We start from the raw sequence: 13314 nt of genomic DNA, 5'->3' as shown, positions 1-13314 counted from the left end.
CACATCTCTTTTTTTTTTTCCTATCAGCGCTATTGCCTAATTATCTCCTGCTCTTTTTCTAGAAGTCCAAGTAACTCAGCGTACATTTATATACATACAGGGACATAAATATATATATATATGGAGCCTGAAATCTTCATTTGGACAGGGAAAGAAAGTATGCAAAGGGAAGGAGGTTCAGAGGTAGTGTTGTTTTTGTAGTAGAGGTAGTTCAGATGGCCATAAATACGCATTGTCACAGCAAACTATTCGTATCTATTCTTAAAGCAATGAATTTTTGTACATTTCTTTGCTACATTTTTTTCCCAGAACTGAGTTTTCTAGCTTCCATATGAGGATGTCAAGTGCAATAGTTCCACAAAAGTCAAGAAATTACAGGTACAGATTCTCTCCTATCAGCCAAACCTGTCAAAAGATATTAGATTGTTTTCACATGAATTTTTCTTGCCAATTTTGCCTTCATTGTAACTTCCAGGTGCCCAACAAGAGCTTTAGTAATTCTTCCAGTCAGTTTTAGGAATTGCTGCTAAGCTGACTAGTTCCGTCTTTTTCTTTTGGAAATTTAGTACAAAATTTTCCCATTCCTGATTTTCCAGGGCCTCAATCTTTTTGCAGAAGCTCTTAACTATGCCACCATAGTTAACTCCTGAATTGCTGGTGGTCCATAAATACATTATGATGAATTTTATCAGATACCAGGAAATGAAACTATCTATCTTATGTGCACATTCTCTGTTCCCTTGCTGTTATCCCTCCTATCATCAAAAAGGGCAAAAGGAGAACCCAGGAAACTTCAGGCCAATGGACATCATCTCAGTCCCTGGTAAGGTGACGGAACAAGTCATGCTGGAAATCATTTCTAGGCACATGAAGGACAAGGAGGAAACTAGCAGTAGTTAGTGTGGAATCATAAAGGCAGGTCACACTTGGCAACTAGACAAACATCTATGATGAAATGCCCACCTTGTAGGTGAGGGGAGAACAGTGACTATTTTCTTCCTTGACTCCAGTAAGGCTCTTGAAAATGTCTGGTAGCCTCCTCACAGACAAGCTGTTGAAGTATGGGCTGGGCAACCAGACTCTGGGTGGCTCTGCTTGAGCAGCAGGATTGGACCAGATGACTTCATCCATGCTGTGATTATCTTAATATATTTTATTTTAGTTCACGGCAAAGAACTCAAGAATCAACAATGAGCACCTTGGACTGGGACTCTTGACAAACAGCACATTTCACAGGACACTCAGCTGCATCATAAGATCCTCAAAGTGAGGACAGCCAGCCAGTCTCACAATTTATATTCTCCTAAGAGTGCTCATAGTGCTTGAGTGCTGGGGAACAGAACACCTTGCACTGGCTGTAGTGGAGCCCATCACCATACAGGTGGCTCTTGTGGAGTAGAGATTTCTCCTCTACTGCTGATGGTGCTGCAGCCCCTAGAAATTGTTCTCTCTATTTGTCCTTGGATAACTCTACTGACAAAATCTGATTAACCTGGAAGTTTCTCAGCCTAACCCTAAGAGGGATGTATCCAGTACCTTTATTCTTGCACTTCTTTCCCACAAATTCCATGAGCTCAGGAAAGGAAACTAGCAGTTGTTAAGTACTACTAGCTTTCTAGGCCACTTTGCTGCCCTTCCAATAGTTTTTTCCCAAAGAATTTCCTGCAAAGAGTCTGATAAACCATTTATTGCTCATCTCCCAGGAGATTCTCTTAAAATACTCCATCAGTGCTAAGCAGAGTGTCAGATTCTGTTATTATAACAGTTGTCTCATGACTTGAAAACATTTGCATTATTTAGGAAGGAATCTAGAAATATCAGCAAACAAAGCTCATAGAGCATATTTTACAAGCTTGTTAATTGTACAGGCATCAAGCATTCCATTTTACTTCGGGAGATGAGAGTGTTCCTGGGATTTCTGTCATGTGTGCAATCAGGACAGGAGTGGGGCATGAATCTGAGGCCAGGCATTAAAATAACCATAACCTAATTCAGCTCTGAAAATCTTAGAAATTGAATGTTTAAACACAGAAATACAGAAAGACCGTAATAATCCAGTCCCATCCAGTTTGTGTGTTTTAGCTTCAGGGACACCCAGCAGGTGGAACTGGTGGGTACAACTCCAGGTTGTTGAGATGCACAGTCTCATGCTCTCAGTTATTCACATTTGCAGCTGCACACAGTAACAACGTGGAAATGTCCAGCTGTATGCAAAAATGGACCACGATGCAAAAGCACACAGAAGAGCTTAACACAGACTTCATCTCATTTTAAATTACTCTTGCTTGGCAGGATGGCCATCTTTGAGTGAAGGCAAGGAGAGGATCCAATGACTGGAAGCAGTGCTCAAATGCCCAGCACCAGCCTGTCTCCTTCATTTGTTTTGTTTCAGTAGCCAGGAGTATAGCCAGGAGCTTCAATAGACAGGAGACAACCAAGTCTTCACTGAGACATACATTGAAAAGTGATTCTCCAAAAATATGAGGGTGAGAAATATTAAGTGGAGCTGGAGATTCTTGTAAAATTGCAGTCAGCTCCTACCCCTCTAGAAACATCCAAAATTTGCAAGTGCCCTAGTCAGACTTTTACTCCAAGAGCTTTTCTCTCTTACTTCTCCTTTCCTGCCTAAATATCCTCAGGCTCTTGAGTGATTGAAACTCACTAAGAAAGACAGATGGCCTTTTGATAATATCTAATGGAATGTGTAATCTGGAATTCCCTCCCATGCTGAACTCTGTGACCCAGAATGAATATGTGCAAATTTCAGAATTCTAGTTGAATAATTAAATGGAAATATAATACAGTAATTGAGCTATTCCATTGCAAACTTACACAGAAAGAGACTGGTATTGAAGTAAAATTGAGGATTTTACAAGGGCAATCAGTTCAGTACAGAATCATGCGTAGAATACATGAAAAATATATTCTAATTTTTAAGACAAAACTACATGTAAGGTAGTCTGCTTTCCAAAATAGTTAACTAATTGCATAGATTAGCAGGGTCATTGCAATACTCAAATGCATTATGGTCTATTCTTTCAAATGCAATTAGGAGCATTCAACTTAAGGACCAGTCTAAATGGGCTCATTTTACTCCATTATTTCAATCTAGCTAAGAGTAAATCAGTGAATAAATCAACATTTCACCATTATCTGATTGTTATGGGATTAACAGGAAGCTGATATTACCAAGCAGTTCTTTATAGACTGGCGCTCCACTGTAATAAGACATGTTCTGATTAAGCTCCTAGAGTGCTTCTGCACTATTTTATATTTCTGCATGTTGTTACGTGCTTCTAAAAAGTGACAGTGACTGAAGAGGTTATTGTACATAGCCCAGATAAAGTCTATAATGCTTTGGCTGTTCCACAGAGCATATTTGTTGTTTTCTTCAAGCTCCTCTTCACAGTTTCTCCTGTGCATGACAAATCAGGCTTACTGGCTGTGTTTGTAAGCCTTACAAGCCTTTCAGTCCTCAAAATATGACTAGGAGGAATTAATGACAGCAAAAACTTATAGCCCCAAACACTGACTTCCTGAGCTAGAAAAATGATTGCTCTGTCTGCTAGGAATAAAAACGCTTTTCCCTTTAGGTAGATCAGCTCATGGAGGGAGACACAAAACAATTACCCAGCACGTTCCACAGCTGTAAGCATCTGACAGTGTGCTGTAGGCAGGCTCCAACCTGTCACATACAATACTGCAAGGATTCAAGTACAGTCACCAGAATTTTTATGGAGGTCTTAATACTTACTCAATAATGTCAAAGTGTTTGTCATTTCAGCAAAGAGACCTCTTGCACAGGAGTCAACAAAGTCAACAAGAGTTAGAGGAGCAGAGACCATTATTTGGGTTTCTGTAGCACATTTTACCCCAACTTCCTTACAGAAGTTACTGCCCCCATATAAGGTGTTTCCATCAAAATGACGCCAGGTTATGTAAAAAGGCAAAGGGAAATACCTAGTAAAACTACAAGATGAGCTGCCTAAAATTATTTTAGTCCACAGCTGATGGACAATAAGACATAATGAATAGGTTAGTAACGCTTAACATGTGCCTGAAGTTTCAGTCAGAGATGGCCCTTTTTACCCCATCAGCAGATGAGGAGACAGCTGGAACTTTTTTACAAGATTATTCTCTATCTGGAGTATCAGCAAGGCAAAGGACAAATGGACTTAAATTTTATGGATGGAGCAATATCAGGCTGCTGCAGTAAATGTAAACCCCTCCAACATGATGTCAGAAACACCAGTAAAAAAAGGACTTTTCACATGTGCATCTCAAAACAAAAACCTTTGTCACCCAATGTCCCTGAGAACCATGTCAGTGAAAACAATCAACCCCTGCAACCCAGACTGAATTTACATACACAAGAACAGCATTATCTAGTTTCCAGTAGCAGAGTTTCACCAAGTAGTCTTCCCATCTTCAAACCCTCCATCCTTACTAGTAAGGAATATCTTCAAAACCGTATCAAAAATCAGCTCCAGAAATTACTATTTCTGACTAATTACTAAAAGTCATCAATTCAAGTAAAATACTTGTTTTGCAGTACATCAGACTCTGGATAATCCTTCCACAGAAGTTTTCTGACAGGATTATTTCTAATTTGCGCTGAAGTATTGCTGGATGCAGATGGGCATCACACCAGGGCTCCTGATTCAAACAGAGACCAGCCACCTGAACTGCATTTTCTGCAGACCTCAATTCCGGAGTAAGCAACTGAGCTGGGACCAGGACATCTGTGGATTGAGAAGGAAAGCTGAATTACTGATCTCTTCCAGGTTCAGGAGTGAGACAGGTATCGAGTAGATGAGCTCTTTCTAATGGTGGGCAGATACAGACACAGATGCAAGCTTAGGAGGCCTTGGGAACTTCAGAAGAAAAAACCCCGAAGTTCTTTCAAATGCAATTGGGAGCATTCAACTTAAGGACCGGTCTAAAAGGTTTAGGCATCTTCAAGGCTTAGTGATGTCCAGCTCCAACAGTGAAGGCCAAGTCACAGTCACACCCAAGGCATGGGTGTGACATAATAACCCAAGACAGTTCTTGGGTTGTGTCCAGAACTGCCTGTGTGAAAGCTGATCACAGCAGTATCACAGAAGTCCTGACAAATAATGTAGACAGATCCTAGAGGAGGATCTTATTCATACAGGCTGGTCCAAGCCTCAGACAATGTCTGAAAATCCTTCATCTCTATCTTCTTCAACAAGGTGACTAGTTCTTTGCCTCCTTCATTACACAGTGTTGTATCATTTTAGGATGCAAGGACATTGAATTGTCAGGTTTTTAATCCAAGTTTCTATGTTGTACAATGGGGAGAAAATGGAGAGGGCTTGTTCAACAACATAACAAAATGTTCTAAGTGTATACTTTCAAAACAGAAATTCTTATGAGGAAAGGTTTGCAAATTCTGGTTTAGAAAGCACTTAGAATATTTATGTTGACAGTGGAAAGATCAATAAATAGCATGGTAATATAGAGTAGAAATTAAATAATAAAAATAATATAAAATACTGAAATAATGGAAATGAAAATATGCTGATAGGTAAGTATTGCTTTTAGAGAATAGAGCACTAGTTCTCCCAGCTAATTCTTACCCTCTTGAAACAAGATAACGAAATAAATCGTAAGTGCCTAGAAACAGCTTCTATCATTAAAATAGGAGAATAATAATTCAGAGGTCAAACCTTGCCTGTATTAACAAAAACTAGCAAAACAAAATGATGTTGTGACTGAAACATACCAGGGAGATTTGTTGGAGCCAAACTGACCAAGTACACTGCCTTTCCTTCTCTGTTCTGCATAATTAACTATCTTATTAACTAGACAATTGATTCACTGCTTTATTGATTGATTGTTGCATTCATTCTCTCTTTCTGCTTTTTGTTTTGCTGCCAACTTTATCAGTTTAATTGCACAACTTTCTCCCTAAGTGATTCATTCCCTAATCAACTCTCTCATTCACTGCTGAGCCTGTTTCTCACCCAGTTCACTGCTCAGCTGAATCCCAAGCCTTCACCTGCCTGATCTTCTTGGCATTTGTGACAAGTTGTGGGGCCCCTCGGGGTTCAGACGGCAGGTTCTGTTTGATGCTTTGGACATTGGGAGATTTGATATTTATTCTACATGTGCCCGAAGAAAAACTGCCTTGTACATCAACAGTGATCGGGTTTTGGTGTTCTGATAGAGAACTGGAGCTATGAAAAGTCTGTAAAAAGTGTTTCTTTGTTTACATGGATGCCTCTTTTAGACAGCACACTTGTCTACATGACAACTGACTGTTATCATACTGCCCAAGGTAAAACTGCTTTTCAAATCTTAATTACAGAAGACAGGCAAATCTGCTTATCACAAATCTCGGGGAGGATTTGCAACTTTGACCTCCTGACTAGCCTGGCCATCTGACCAGCTGAGAAGGGCAGCAAAACCACTTAAAAGTAAAATCAGGTTCCCTGGGACCTTGTCTGTTTCAAGTATTGAGTACCTCCATGGAGAGAGGATCTGCCACTGCTCTGTGCAGCCTGTTTCCATGTTTAACTATCCTTTTTGAAAGATTTTCTCCTGTGTCTCCAGATAGCATTTCTTCTGGTGCATCTCATTACTGTTCATCATGTTCATGCTTTGCTGTGCACCTCTCAGAGAAGGTGGGTTCCATCTTCTCCGTAGTTCCCCTTCCAGCAGCAGATTGCAGCATTTAGATCCCATTCCTAAATGCCACAGGCTCCAGCAATATGACAATATGACAGCAAAATGAGAAACTGCAGCTGTTGAGAGCAATGGAAGGAAAAACATGCCTCAACAACCCCAGTCTGGGGCTAAACTAATAAAACCACCCAAGGTACTGACAGATAATCACACATGAGGAAAGGGATGTAGTGGGAACACCTCTTGGATGAAGAATGTCAGAGGACAGTGGGAATAGAGAAGATTCACAGACTTACCAAGGTTACTGATAAAGACCAGAATTACTAAAATCACCAAACCCAGAGATGGTGAGGAAAGAGTAAGCAGGAGTGAGTTGTTTATTTTGGAGGGGGAGAGGGGGAAAAGGGAAACCAAATGGTATGATTGGGAAGCTCATAGTCATCCACAAAGCAGCCTTGCCCAGAGGATGACAATCACCCTGTTTCCCTGCCTATATCACATGCACAACTTGCTTCTGTGTTAAGGGAGACCTCAAAGGTTTCTTTGAGTTTCAACAAGAGGAAACCCCCAAGGGAAAGGAGGATCAACCAAGCCTCTCCAACATACTGCTCTCAAGGTGCAGGACTTTTCCTTTCCCCTTTACTATTTGTTATCACCAAGACTGAATCCTTTCAGCTGCCCCTACTCCATTCCACAATACCTTCAGTCCTTTAATTTTACTTGATATTCCACCAATCACCCCACACTTCCCCTCCTCTTTCTAGGTAAATTCAATGACAGCACAAGCTATAACGTGTGACCCTTTTCCATCCTCTTGTCTACTACAGTTAATACTCCCTGTTAGCTTCCTTTTTAAAGAAAGTGAGGTTTAGACAGACGCACTATATGTCTGCCAATTTTCCCCAATACTACTTGAACCAATTTGGCTTTTCCACTGAATGTGCAGCAGCTGAGGGACAAGAAAGTTCCTACAGGTTCTGAGAATGATCACAGCCAGGCAACAAAGGAACCTAACTTAGTGCTCCCACTGCCAGAGAAGCAGACCAAATTCACACATTATTTATCACCTGGCAGCTGCTGGAAACTCAAGCCACAGGAACACTGCTCCTGGCTGGTGACAGTGTTTGCTTATGCTTACCAAGCAGAAGCACTGTAGGAGGGACGGCTGGAATATTGCAGAGGGATAGCTTAAACAAGATGGGACACAAATCTGTAGGAAATTCTGCTAAGGGAAATACGTGCCTTTTAAATCCAAGAGAAGCTGCCCAAAATAAAAATCACATGAAAGATTTCCACTCAGTGTCTGACGAATGACCAGCTGTAACTATTTACTTGAAATCAGATTTGTGATTAAAATCAAACCTATGCTATTTCAAATTGGTAATAGAGATTATTTTTTTATTTAATTAAAAACCAAATTGAGAATAATTTAAAACAGCACTATTGATAATTAGTTCTTTTGTCTTAATATGAGAAAATAGCTGCAGGCAATAGCACATTTTGTAAAATATACTTCCCTTTACTTGGAGAACATGGTCTTTGAGTTCAGTGAAACTGCATTCGAAATTAAACATGTGAATTGGTTTATAAAACAGAGACATTTTTATTTTTGAACAACTTTTAGTGGCAAAAAACTCATCAAGAATACCGTTTCATTGTAAAGTGCAATGAAACTAAACTTGCTTACACTGATTTTGGTGTACTTAATGAATGCAGATCGTTTTATCTCAAAAAGGTAGACAAGATCCAACCCAAGCTGGTGTCCTACACTCATATCTAAGCATCCTAAGGAAGGAGTTTCAAAGGTATCTCAGTGATTTCAGTGCTCAAGCCCCACAGACCCAGCCACAGATACCAGAGTAGCCCCAGCAGTGTTGGCCTTAATTCCTTGGCTTTCTGAAGGAGATGCAGAACTCTTACAACACACCCTTTTTGCAAGCACTTGCCGTCCAGTGTTTGGCACAAAAGCATGGCTTTCTAACAGCAAGAATGTCAGTGAAACCCTGACAGGGACCCATGCTCTCTCTTTCCACAGCACATGTGAACTTTTCAAATGGGAGATTTCTGAGAGAAGAGTAATTTCTCTGAGAAATGTGAAATTTTAGGAGGTGTTAGGAAATAAACTGAAAAGGCGGCCACGGGTCTGACACTTTTGAAGTTTAAGATGATACAGTGTGAACATTTATAAACATTTCCACTTACAAATGACTTGATCAGCAAATCAAATTTAAACTTTTTTTCATATCTTTCTTCCTCTCTTTCATTATATTCACACCTTAACCTTCCAGGCTCTTCTGCCACCACCTCCCTGCCTACTCTCAGTAAAACACCCTGCACTGTCTCCCCCAGCCTCTCTCTGAGCATGCTGCTTCATTTTTATCAACTTCAGTTTTGGAAATCCAGTAAATTAAATCTTTTGTAAATAAAATATAGAAGACCACATATCTGCAACAGCATCTGTGTAGTGTCTGTGACACTTGCTGTTCACCACCACATCCTCTATTCTCCAGGTACACACATCTTTGCCTCTGGATATGCGTGGTGTCCAAAAATATTAACATAAATCTAATTTTCACAAATTGCAAGACTAAGGAAGTTCAGCATAGAAATCGAACACCATGGAACCCATGATCAAAGCCTGAGAAACAACACAACTGATCTTATCTTCTGTGCAGTAATGACTAAGTCTCAGTATTCCTTTTAGTAGTCTTCACTGTTATATGAGGAACATTTTCAGATCCTAGAAAAGGAACTAAGGTCCAGCCACCTCCACATGATTTCCTCCCAATAGGGATTTGCCAAAGTTCCCCCTGTGCAGGAGAAGCACATCCACCCACAGACTTGGCACAGGAGAACCTTCCCAACCAAGGGTCCCAGCCCTCCTGAATCCACGGCCCTTAGCCAGGGCAATATATAGAAAATAAAAGTGGCTCCCAGATTTTGGTTGTTAGGAGAAAAAGAAGTAAGTAGCCAGTAATTTTAAAGACCTTTTTCTATTGCTTCTCTATGCCTTTTGTGAAAAACAGATCACTCACTGGACGAAATGTTCAAAATGTTTACAAACAACCCTTGCTCAGTCTGCGCAACTTTTGTGGAGAAACTGAGCAAACACATATGTAACTAATCCTTTGTCTTCTATGGGATTTGCTGATTATTGGAACAAGTGGGGGGGGAAAAAAAAAGAAAATATCATTTCAGGGCCAAGCAGTTTTATTTGGTATATGTTGTTTTCCAAACAGAAAGAGTATTGTTTCCCTAAAATTAAGGACAGATTGAATGTTGTGTGAGGTCTAAACCAGGATGTATGTTTAATCATTTGAGGTTAGGGAAAAAGAGCAATGGGCCTGCTCTGATTAAGGTGCACCAGGCTTTTTCATTTTTCTTTACTTTTTTCTTTTTTTTTTAAATCTCCAGCTCTTCACAAAGCACGCTTGTGTTCAAAACGAGATGTTTTCATAAGCAAGCTTTTGTGTACAGCAGAGCTTCAGCTGTATTTCAGAAATTAAGAGTCATCCATCTGAGATTCACTTTAATGACTAATTTCCCTACCATAGAGTTTAAAGTGCAAAGAACAGCCACTGACTGGCAGAGCCAAGCTTTCAGTTGCCATGCAACACCCCTGTTGCAGGTTTCCCTTTATCTTCTAGTGCTTTCACTCCGGCTCTGTTCTTCATGGATGAAAGTTACGCAATGCTTTCTAGATACTTAACAGCAGATGTATTAAATCTCTAATCTGATATAAACCAGACTGCAATTTTCTACTGAAAAAGTCACATCAATGAATTTAATAATGTTTTAAATTATAGTGTTTGATAGCAGAGTATCTAGTTTTAAAATTTACATTATGTGGATTTTCCTACCATGTGAATCAGTGACAACTCCCTTTTGTCTGTGTCTTCTTTTAAGTGCCTGTGGGATTTGGACAGTGTTTTTTGTGGGGGAAATAACCCATCCAAAGATTTGCAAAGCAATCTGTCCACACGCTAGCTGGTGGCAAACACAGAGCACTTGGGGAGGCAGGGATGGATGCTGTGGTGATGATAACAAACTGCTAGTCCCCTCATCCCCTTCGTGCTGACCAGACTGGAGACACAGACTGAAACCTCTCCATCTGTGTTTTCATTGTAATCACGGTCAAGGGGTTTTGCTATCAACTTCAATCAGATTTGAAGCAAAGAATTAGACATAAATGACTCGATATTTTCCAATGAGACTCTGAGTCAGAGTTGTCTATGCTGCTGCCTGTTCAGAAAATATCTCGCTATTTTGCAAAAGAGCAATTTAGTATTATCAGCGGACTGTAACCAAAATTTAGAGCAATCTAGACATATTAATGGAACTATGCATGCATGCAGGGCTCCAGAGTAGCTCTGAATTGGCACAGGAAACCATTTCTAAGCACAACAGGCACCAGCCATCCAGAAAACAGTGCTGTCACATACATAAAGATGATTTTCCTTTCTCTTTCCTACATGGATGAATGCACAAGTTCTCTTGTGGTGTTTCTGAAATCTGTTTTGAAAACCTAAGAGCCTAATTCTATAAATTAGTGGAACAGTTTAAATTTCATATAGGCTAAAACCAGTTACAATTTTGTCTTTTTGCCATGATGATGAATATTTATAACTTTTGTTCTGCTATTTGAGTAATAGAATTATATACTAGTGGGTTTTACAATAAAATGCATTTTTGAAAATAGACTACTTACAGTATCTAAATTATGTTGAAAAATAGTTTAGAAAGATGCTGCCTGTCTCTTTATTTTCTTCAGTTTTTGACCTGAGATTTATAACAAGTATTGTCATGTGATGCATTTGTATGGATTCAATGACTCTTTCAATACAAACGTTAGGCTTTGTAAGGCACAAAGCTTAATAGGTGAAAGCTTTTTCTAAAGGCAATAGTGCTCTAAAATGGTTGTCATTTTATAAATTGGGTTTTGCTTTTTCTCACTGAAAGCTGCACTCTGATGCAGAGGAAAGTGCAGATGAGTCAAGAAAACAGGACAATTTTCATTGCATTCAGAGTTTTTGAGTGAAAGCTAACATGTTCTCTGGTTCTGAGAAACCTCATGTAAACCTTCTCCTGTGCAGGCTTTCATCTGAGTTGTTCTGGTTTTCAACAAGCGGCTTCTCCTCCTCCTCCCTGATATTTGCTGGCCCAGCCTGGGTCAGTCCCAAAGGTTTTGATGGGAGCTTCTTATGACCATCAGTCTCACACGTTTTCCCTGCTTGTCCTTAGGTTCCTGAGGAGAAGAAATGCCTGGGGGTCAGAACAGGGCCCTGCTCATCCCTTGCATCCCTGTACATCCAGCCCTGACTTTAGACCTGGCCTTTGCCGATTAAAAAACAAGTAGACTACTTTCAAAGCAATCCATATCAAGGTGGTTTTCTTAGCATTATGTATTCTTTCTTTTTTTCCTCACAGCTATTACTGGGTTTTTTTTGTGTCCTTCTTGTCAAAGCAAAGATTCTTATCTTAAAAGATAGTGGTCTTTATCCAGGATGCAGGAAAGTTTTTATCTTTGTTGATATGCCACTGATGTCCTGCCTGATTGTTCATCAACTCCATGAATTATATAAACTTTATGTAAGTTTGAGGAATCCTGAAGTCAGTGAATGGCTTGGTTTGGAAGTCACCTTTAAGATCACCTAGTTCCAACCCTCCTGCCATGGACAGGGACACTGCTCACTGGACCAGGTTGCCCAAAACCCCATCCAGCCTGGCCTTGAACACTTCCAGGGATGGGACATACACAGTTTTTCTGGTCAATCAGTTCCAGTGCCTCACCACCTTCCCAGTAAAGAATTTCTTCTCAATATCTAATTTAAACCTACTCTCATTCAGTAGAAAGCCAGTCCCTCTTGTTCTACCACCACATGCCTTTTTGAGAAGTACCTCTCCAGCCTTCTTTCAGGTCCCCTTTAGTTATTGAAAGGCTACTGTAAAGTCTTCATGTAGCCTTTTCTTCTCCAGGCTGAACAACCCCAAATCTCTCAGCCTGTCTGCACAGGAGAGGGGCTCCAGACAGTCTTCATGACTCTTTTCTTCACTCGTTGCAACAGGCCTATGTCTTTCTTGTGTTGGAGACCCTAGTGCTGGATGCAGCACTGTAGGTAGGGTCTCATGAGAGAGGAAAAGAGGGGCAGAATTTCATCCTCCAACCTACTGATCACATGCTGCTTTTCATGCAGCCCAGGATATGTTTGGCTTTCTGGGCTGCAAGCTCACAATGCCGAGACATTGAACTTCTCATCACCCACGAGTCCCGACCCTCTCTCTTCAAGGCTGCTCTTGTCTGGATTCCCCAGCCTGTGTTTGTGCTTGGTATTGCCCCAACCCATGTGCAGGACCTTGTGCTTGGCCTTGTGGAATTTCCCACAGACCTACCTCCCAAGCCTGTGAAGGTCCCTCTGGATGACACTCCACCAGAGCCAGCTGCACCACACAGCTTGGTGGTGTCAACAAACCCACACTTGTACAATCAGCGTTCAGACAATAGAGTCAGTAAGTCTGAACATACAATTTTCAGAAACTCTGCCTCCAGTTTGGGCCGACAAAACTGAACAGTTAAGTGCATTTGATAAGACAGGCTGACTATTTTACACAGGACAGAGTGTAATACATAGGCTTTTCCTAAGGCTCATTTAATTTGACAAGGATCAC

The sequence above is a fragment of the Parus major genome, chromosome 1 (assembly GCF_001522545.3).
Source record: "Parus major isolate Abel chromosome 1, Parus_major1.1, whole genome shotgun sequence".
NCBI lineage: Eukaryota > Metazoa > Chordata > Aves > Passeriformes > Paridae > Parus > Parus major.
This window is presented reverse-complemented; position numbering follows the sequence as displayed.